This window comes from Camelina sativa, chromosome 14 (assembly GCF_000633955.1).
Source record: "Camelina sativa cultivar DH55 chromosome 14, Cs, whole genome shotgun sequence".
Taxonomy (NCBI): Eukaryota; Viridiplantae; Streptophyta; class Magnoliopsida; order Brassicales; family Brassicaceae; genus Camelina; species Camelina sativa.
In genome coordinates, this window is record NC_025698.1 from 8,819,393 (window position 1) to 8,826,555 (window position 7,163).

Sequence of the window (7,163 nt, forward strand, 5' to 3'; positions counted from 1 at the left end):
AACGATATGAAAATAAGTTGTTAAAATAAAAATAATAATAAGTCTTACAACAAAACAAATTTATAAAGTTATCCTACGTTCTTTCATATCCTGAAACATTTTCGTCACTATTTCATTTGTCACCTTATCAAATAATTCCTTTTCAATAAAAGAGACTAAACAATCATTTAGAAACTTATCACTAATACGGTTGCGCAAACTAGTCTTCACAATGTTCATTGCAGAAAAACATCTTTCAACCGTTGCCGTGGCTATAAGTAAAGTCAAAACTAGCTTCAGAAGTCGATAAACCTGAGGATGCGAAAGATATTTTCTTGTCTCCACCATCACATGTGCAAGATCCCCCATACTCTTCAAATTAGCAAATCTTTCATCTTCCCGGATATTATCGATGTACAAACCAAGTTGGTGTTCAAGTGATATTCGATCGACAGAAGTAAAATCTTCAGGATAAAACTCAGATAATCTCATAACCTTCAACGGATCAAACTCATGAAATGAATCAATAGGACTTAAAGAAGCAACACAACCAAGTAATTCAGTGTTTACCTCATCAAAACGATCATTAAACTCCTGAATTTGCATATCCAATACAGTGTAAAAGCACTCCACTTGATAATGATGCAAGTTGGTCATGTTGCTTCTTTTTCTTGGCTTTCTTGGGTCAACAAATTCGTCATCCATAATGAGCAACTCAGTGTCATGATTCTCACAAAAAGCAAAAACTTTAGTAAGAAGAGAATTCCATCCATCATCTCTGAGCTTGCATAATTGTTGTTTGGTGGATTTCACTAGGCTCATAGCATTCAAAATGTCTTGGTCTTTCCTTTGTAAAGCCACTGATAAACTATTCGTGAGACCAAGGATAAACAACATCAATTGTAGGTAGAACACAAAATCAAAGGTATTAAAGTATTTAAGAAGACCATTAGCTTGTCGTCTTTTGGTACTATCAGAACCATCCTTTTCGATATACTCAAGTACTTTAATGATAATAGAAAATAAATCAACCAACCGCAGTAATGTTGTGTAGTGAGAATCCCAACGAGTATTACCAGGTCTCTGTAGTGAGAGTTCTTGATTCAATCATTTTCCTGTCTTAATTTCACCTCGACTGATTCCTTCCTCGATTCTTTTTCGATATTCTTCTCGAATCATATCCTTTCTCTTACAAGAAGCTCCAACCACATTTACCAAAACAGAAATCATATCAAAGAAGTCTCCAACTTCAAAATGCTTTTTAGCAACTGCCACGACAACTAACTCAAGCTGATGAGCAGAACAATGGATATAATAAGCAGAACTATTTTCTCTCAAAATCAGAGATCTTAACCCATTGAATTCACCTTTCATATTACTTGCTCCATCGCATCCCTGTCCTCTTAATTGTTTCATACTCAAACCATGTTTAGCAAACAATGAATCAATAGCACATTTCAGAGATGCAGAAGTTGTTTTTTTAATATGGACAAGACCAATAAATCTTTCTTTGACTGTCCCATGTTTATCAACAAAACGAAAAACCACTGCCATTTGTTCTTCATCAGAAACATCTGTAGATTCATCCACCAACAAGCAATATACATCATGATCAACTTCTTGAATTATAAATCTAATAACTTCCTCTGCAAAGCAATGCAATATATCTTTCTGAATTTCAGGACATATCATCTGATTATTTTTTGGAGAATTCTCCAACACAACTTTGCTTACTAGCTCATTCTGCCCTGCAGTATATTTCACAAGCTCTAAAAACCTATTAGCTGATTCCATTGACTCACCATGACCTCTAAAAGGTAATCCTTGTCGTAGTAAATATCTACAACAATCAATTGAAGCATTCAATCTGATTTTGTATTCATTTTTGACTATGTTATCTTGCTTATAAAAAGCATGGACAATTGATTGACTTTGCTTCATCAAAGCATCAGCATTTTTAAATGCATTATTGTAAAAGCTATTCAATGATCCTACATGATCTCTTAAACTCTGGGGATTTTTCCAAGTATTAAATCCTTTTGTAACAAATGCATCACTTCCACCTTTATTTTCTGTGTAATCTCTAAACAAGTAGCAAAACAAAACAATAAGCTTTGTCTGTTTTCACACTGTATTCCAACCAACTGCTATAGAGATCAAACCATTCTAGATTGAATCTTCTCAACTTTTCTCATGATAGTGTTTTAGGAAAATCATGACCTCTAGGTTAACAAGAACCTCTAATCAAATATTTGCGTGTTACCTCATCTCTTTCATTAGGATGATACTCCAATATTCTTTTTCTATCTGCTGGATCCCAAGGCAAATCTACATGAGTTTTTTCAGACGTTGCTTCAAACTTTCTTTTGAAATAACTATGAATTGGAACCTAACAAAAACACAATTATATTAAATTATTAACATATTAAAAACGAAGTTTAGATTACAAAATTGGTATATCAATGAATTATCATATAAAAGACAACACACATGCCTTACAAAGATATAAATAACGAACGAACAAGATTTCATCTAAAACTGAACAAAATTTAGTTTCTTCTACTGTAATTTTAATATAAATTAATAAGAAAGTACTTACGGTGGACATGTTTGATAGCTTGAGAACTAAGGAAAAGTAAAAAAACAGCAGAGAAACAATTTAGTTTTCGATAGAAAGAAACTAGGTCAATGCCTATCGTTGTTAAAAAAGAAACTAGGACTAATCTATCATTGCACGACTAAAAAAGTATTATGGGCTTTTTTCTGTTTAATTATTTTGGGCTGAAACATTAATTATGGAATTGGTTTGGAGATCTTTTGTTTCAATACATACGGTGGAACAACTTTTCTATCTAGTTAAGTCAAAATTAATATATTAAAATTATATAAAAAAATTTTTTTTTGAAAAAAATCAGTGTCGGGAACGTGCCTAACCCCTCTATGCTCCGTATCCGCCCCTAGGTACGGTACTGTCCTTGATTCGTTATCGCTTGTGTTATGGTGTTTTGCAATGTAGATATTAACAAATAGCATCAAGTGTTAACAATCTGTTAACAATGGTACTTCTATTTATTGTGTTTTAATGTTTTCAATGTTTAAAACTTTATGAAATGCAATAATTTTATAAACATATATCTTAATATGCAAAAATTGTCATATTCTACTTTAATTTCTTTAATTTCAAAAAAAAAAAAAAACAATTTAAGAGACTCAAAATAAGAACCCACCAGGGAATAATTTTAATTATGCTTCCCAAAGTTTTTAATCAACTAAAAGTACATTTTATATTAATTCTAAATTATAAGAGCCCCAAAAATATATACCTTTATTGAGGTTGTCCTAAGGTTTGTCTTTATTTTTTTTTATTTTTATTTTTTAACATGGTACACGTTCAAACAATATAAGAAAAGAGATTAACATAAAATTAAAGCGTTCAAACGATATAAGAAAAGAGATTAACATAAACTTAAAGCGTGACCGTTTCCAGCATTGATTAGCCTCTCAAAACTTTTTAGCATTAACATGGTACACGTTCAAAAAATTAATAAACTTTTTAGTAGAGCTGATCTTCTGACAGGGTTTTAACCCACCCTTCATCTGCTTCTTCTTCATCTGCTTCTTTTTCTTCATCTGCTTCTTCTTCTGAGGAGGACGTACAGACCTTCCGCTACTGCTACAAGGAGAAGAAGAAGAAGTTGGAGAAGGGCACCCACCAGTTGATAGGTCAGCCCAGAGCCACAATAAACTTGCAGTGCTACGTAGCAAGTCAGATGGGTCACAAGGAAGTGCCAGGATAACATTATTGTGTTGCTTTTTTATGACCATAAGAACCTCGGCGTAGTCATAGTCTTCGACAACGTCTTTTGAGATTATCATCAAATTTGATGGTGCATAAAGATGATCCATTGCCCACGTAAAAACGTCATTATAGATCCTACGATATTTTTCATTAGACCCTCCTGGTTGCACTAGGTTGATCTCGGTGGATTCAAAGTCAACTGCCGTCTGCTTGGTAGAATAAGCAACCATTGAAACATCACCAACATAACCGGCGTTCTTGAGAGATGATCTGATATTAGCACACACAGAAGCAGGAGTCAGGTGATCAGGGATTGGGCAATCATCCAAGTCCCAACGCGTTGGTCGGGGAAGACATTGGTTCCGTTCGGACGGCGGAATTAGGTTTAGCGCTGGCTGCGGAATAAAGAAAGAGGCTTCTAGTTTTCTCATATTATTGTATTGGTACAAAAATATAAAATCGAACGGATTTTTCGTAACAGTGTAATTATTAAAGATTTATGATATTTAACATATCATTATTTTCCATTTTTTTTAATAGAAGTTTTCCTTTTTGTAATATACTCCATTAATCTTCTTTTCCTTTTTCTTTTTTTTTTTTGCTATAAAGCCTATAAAAGAAGAAAAACTTGGGATCGACGTTTATTGCTCTGCCAAGAGCAACCTTCTCACTGACATTCCAAGAGCAAGATCACAAGGGACCGAGACCGTGATGTCAGTGAGAAGGTTGCTCTTGGAATGGCAAATACTGGAGGAATAGGTGGTGAAGTTATGTATGATCAACGATTGTTTAACCAGGAGAAAGGAATGAACTCTGGTTTTGCTACTGATGACCAGTACAATGTATATGGTGAAGGCTTGTTTACTGCACAAGCTACTCTTTCAACGCTATAGAGGCCAAGGAAGAATATGGATGATGAAATGTATGGAAATGCAGACGAGAAGCTTGATAAGCTCAAGAGCACTGAGAAGTTCAAACCTGACAAAGCTTTCAGTGGTCTGGTTTCCGAGAGTGCGGGAAAGAGAGGCAGGCCTGTTGAGTTCGAGAAGGAAGATGAACAAGATCCTTTTGGTCTTGTCCAGTGGGCGTCAGATTTGAAGAAAGGTAAGACTGACAAAAACAGGTCTGGAGGAAATATGTGAGAGGAGGTTGCTCTTCAAGGGATGGCTTTGGTGGTACTGGTCGGACCTAGATCAATTTCAAACGTGGCAGCTGAATTCTGGACTCCTCTGCTCTGCATCTTTATCTTTGATTTCAGTATAACTTTTGTAGCGAGTACCTGAACTCATAACTTTTTTTTATCATTGGCGTTCCATTTGCTTTGAGATTTTTTTTAATTCTAGCTCCTTAATTTTTCGGATGTTCAGTATTCCCTTTTTCACCAAAGTTGGTTTTAAGATTGTGGTCACTTTCGCTGATGCTAAATTGATTCCCATCCATGAACACTTAACTTTGACAAAGTGTGCTCTTTTTGTTTCAGTCTCTTTTTCTCTTTAGAATTGTCATTCCCAAAGTATGAATATGTAATTTCAAGTTTATATTTCTTTAATGTTTGATGAGGAAAATTACTTGGAGTTGATACTTTTTATTTTAAGCTGCTAAGATTCTTTCAAGGTTGGATAAATTGTTGTTTTTTACAAGGTCTTGCACTCTTGCTTAAATAAGTACCTGTGGTAATATAACCAAACAGTTACAAATCTAAGGAAGAAAAAATGAGACTGTTCGATTCATTCATTCATAAATCTATGGAAAAGTGTAGATGTTCTGAGTTCTAGAGATAGCAACAGAGAGGAAAATATAAAACTAGACGGAAATTATAGTAAATAGGCCTATGGAGTCAGACAAGGAAGAGTGTTCCAGTTAGACTCGCTACCATCACAAAGATAGTCAGCTGAATCTTAGACTTCGGACAAGAGGATTTCAGACCATAACCCAAACCGATCATGCTGGTTGGGGGTTTTGGTGCCACTTGAGCCACTGGAGTCGCTGACAAAGAGTAATCAAGTACGTCAACAGCCCAGTCCGTACGAATTAATTCAGTTTAGCTTATGCCTGAAATTGAATGATTGGCTTACCTGCAGCAGCCGAGTGGTTCTTTGCACCCAGAGAGATTTGAGAACCGGTTGAGTTGGTAGATGGTGGAGCAAAAGAGGAACCCCCTTACAACAAGAAAAGTGGTCTTGTCAGTTTCACCAAACCGATCAATCTCAAAATCGAGTTCTTGTTTTTTTTTTTGTTGCGTGTGTAAGAAGGATTTACATACCTGAGGAGCAAACATATGAGTTGGCTGAAATGCTACAAAGCTGAGGCAATTGGAGAGCTAGGGTTTGATTGATCGGAAAAGCAGAGGATAAAGTAGAATTGTTGTTGAGGAAGAGACAGAGACAGGTCGGTTGTTGGCTGTAGATCTGGTTCAGGCTGTTACAGCATGGCTGAGCTGGGAGCTGCACAAATCCCTGCACGAATGGACCACATGGAGCTAAGGCTAGCAACAAAGAAGAACAGGAAGCTGGAGGACTCGGACCTTGGGCAAGACCTGGTTGGAGCAAGATTGGAGCCAAGGAGATTAAGACAGTAGTGATAAAGAGACTTGAAGATGCCATCTATATGTATTGTCTTTCGAGAATAAGTTTCTTCTTTCTTTGTAACAGTGGACAGAGTTAGGGTTTATGTAAGGTGTATTTAAGGTGGGATTCAATGGAATTGTTATGCAACTGAAATTTACGATGAAATGGAGAAAAAGGACAAATTCATGTATTCATGCATAATGTGTGTTCTTCTGTGCAACACTTGAAATTCTTCATGTTGTGTCTTTTTGCTACAAAAGAATGAATCTAGTATTACTGTTATATTTATTTGACCGTTAATATTTCTTTATTATAAGAAATATTATTGAGAATGTGTGCATTAAACAATCTGTATTTAGACACGAAAACGTGTTCTAAGACGTGCATAGCAATCATACAAGATATGCATACCATTTCTTTACAAAATCCGGAATTTTTTACAATTTTTGGAATCTGGGTTATATCAATTCATGATTCATGACACCATCGTGCTTTTGATAGAAATCATAAACCACAATGCACAGGAAATAAAATCTTCCCCTAGTCTTCCCATCTCTCAAACTTCTGGGATCATCAGAATTAAGAACCGGAAATGGCGGCACCAAAGCTGGAATCTTTCAGGCGGGGTAGCATGTTCGATGGATCTTTCAGGCGAGGTAGTATGTTCGATGGTTCGTTTAGACAAAGCATAAAAGATAGGCTTATCCCACAACATACCAGAGGCTATTCCTATGTCAACGAAGACGGGATCCCCAACGAAGACAGTACTTCTGTTCGTTGCTGCTCATACAGGTTATACATTACATACAATCTCTCCT

At 35.7% G+C, this 7,163-nt stretch overlaps 3 pseudogenes; 1 reads left to right on the forward strand and 2 right to left on the reverse strand.

Annotated features, from left to right (window-relative positions):
- Nucleotides 61–4,209, reverse strand: LOC104743378 (annotated as a pseudogene).
- On the forward strand, nucleotides 4,462–4,994 carry LOC104743379 (annotated as a pseudogene).
- Nucleotides 5,594–6,381, reverse strand: LOC104743380 (annotated as a pseudogene).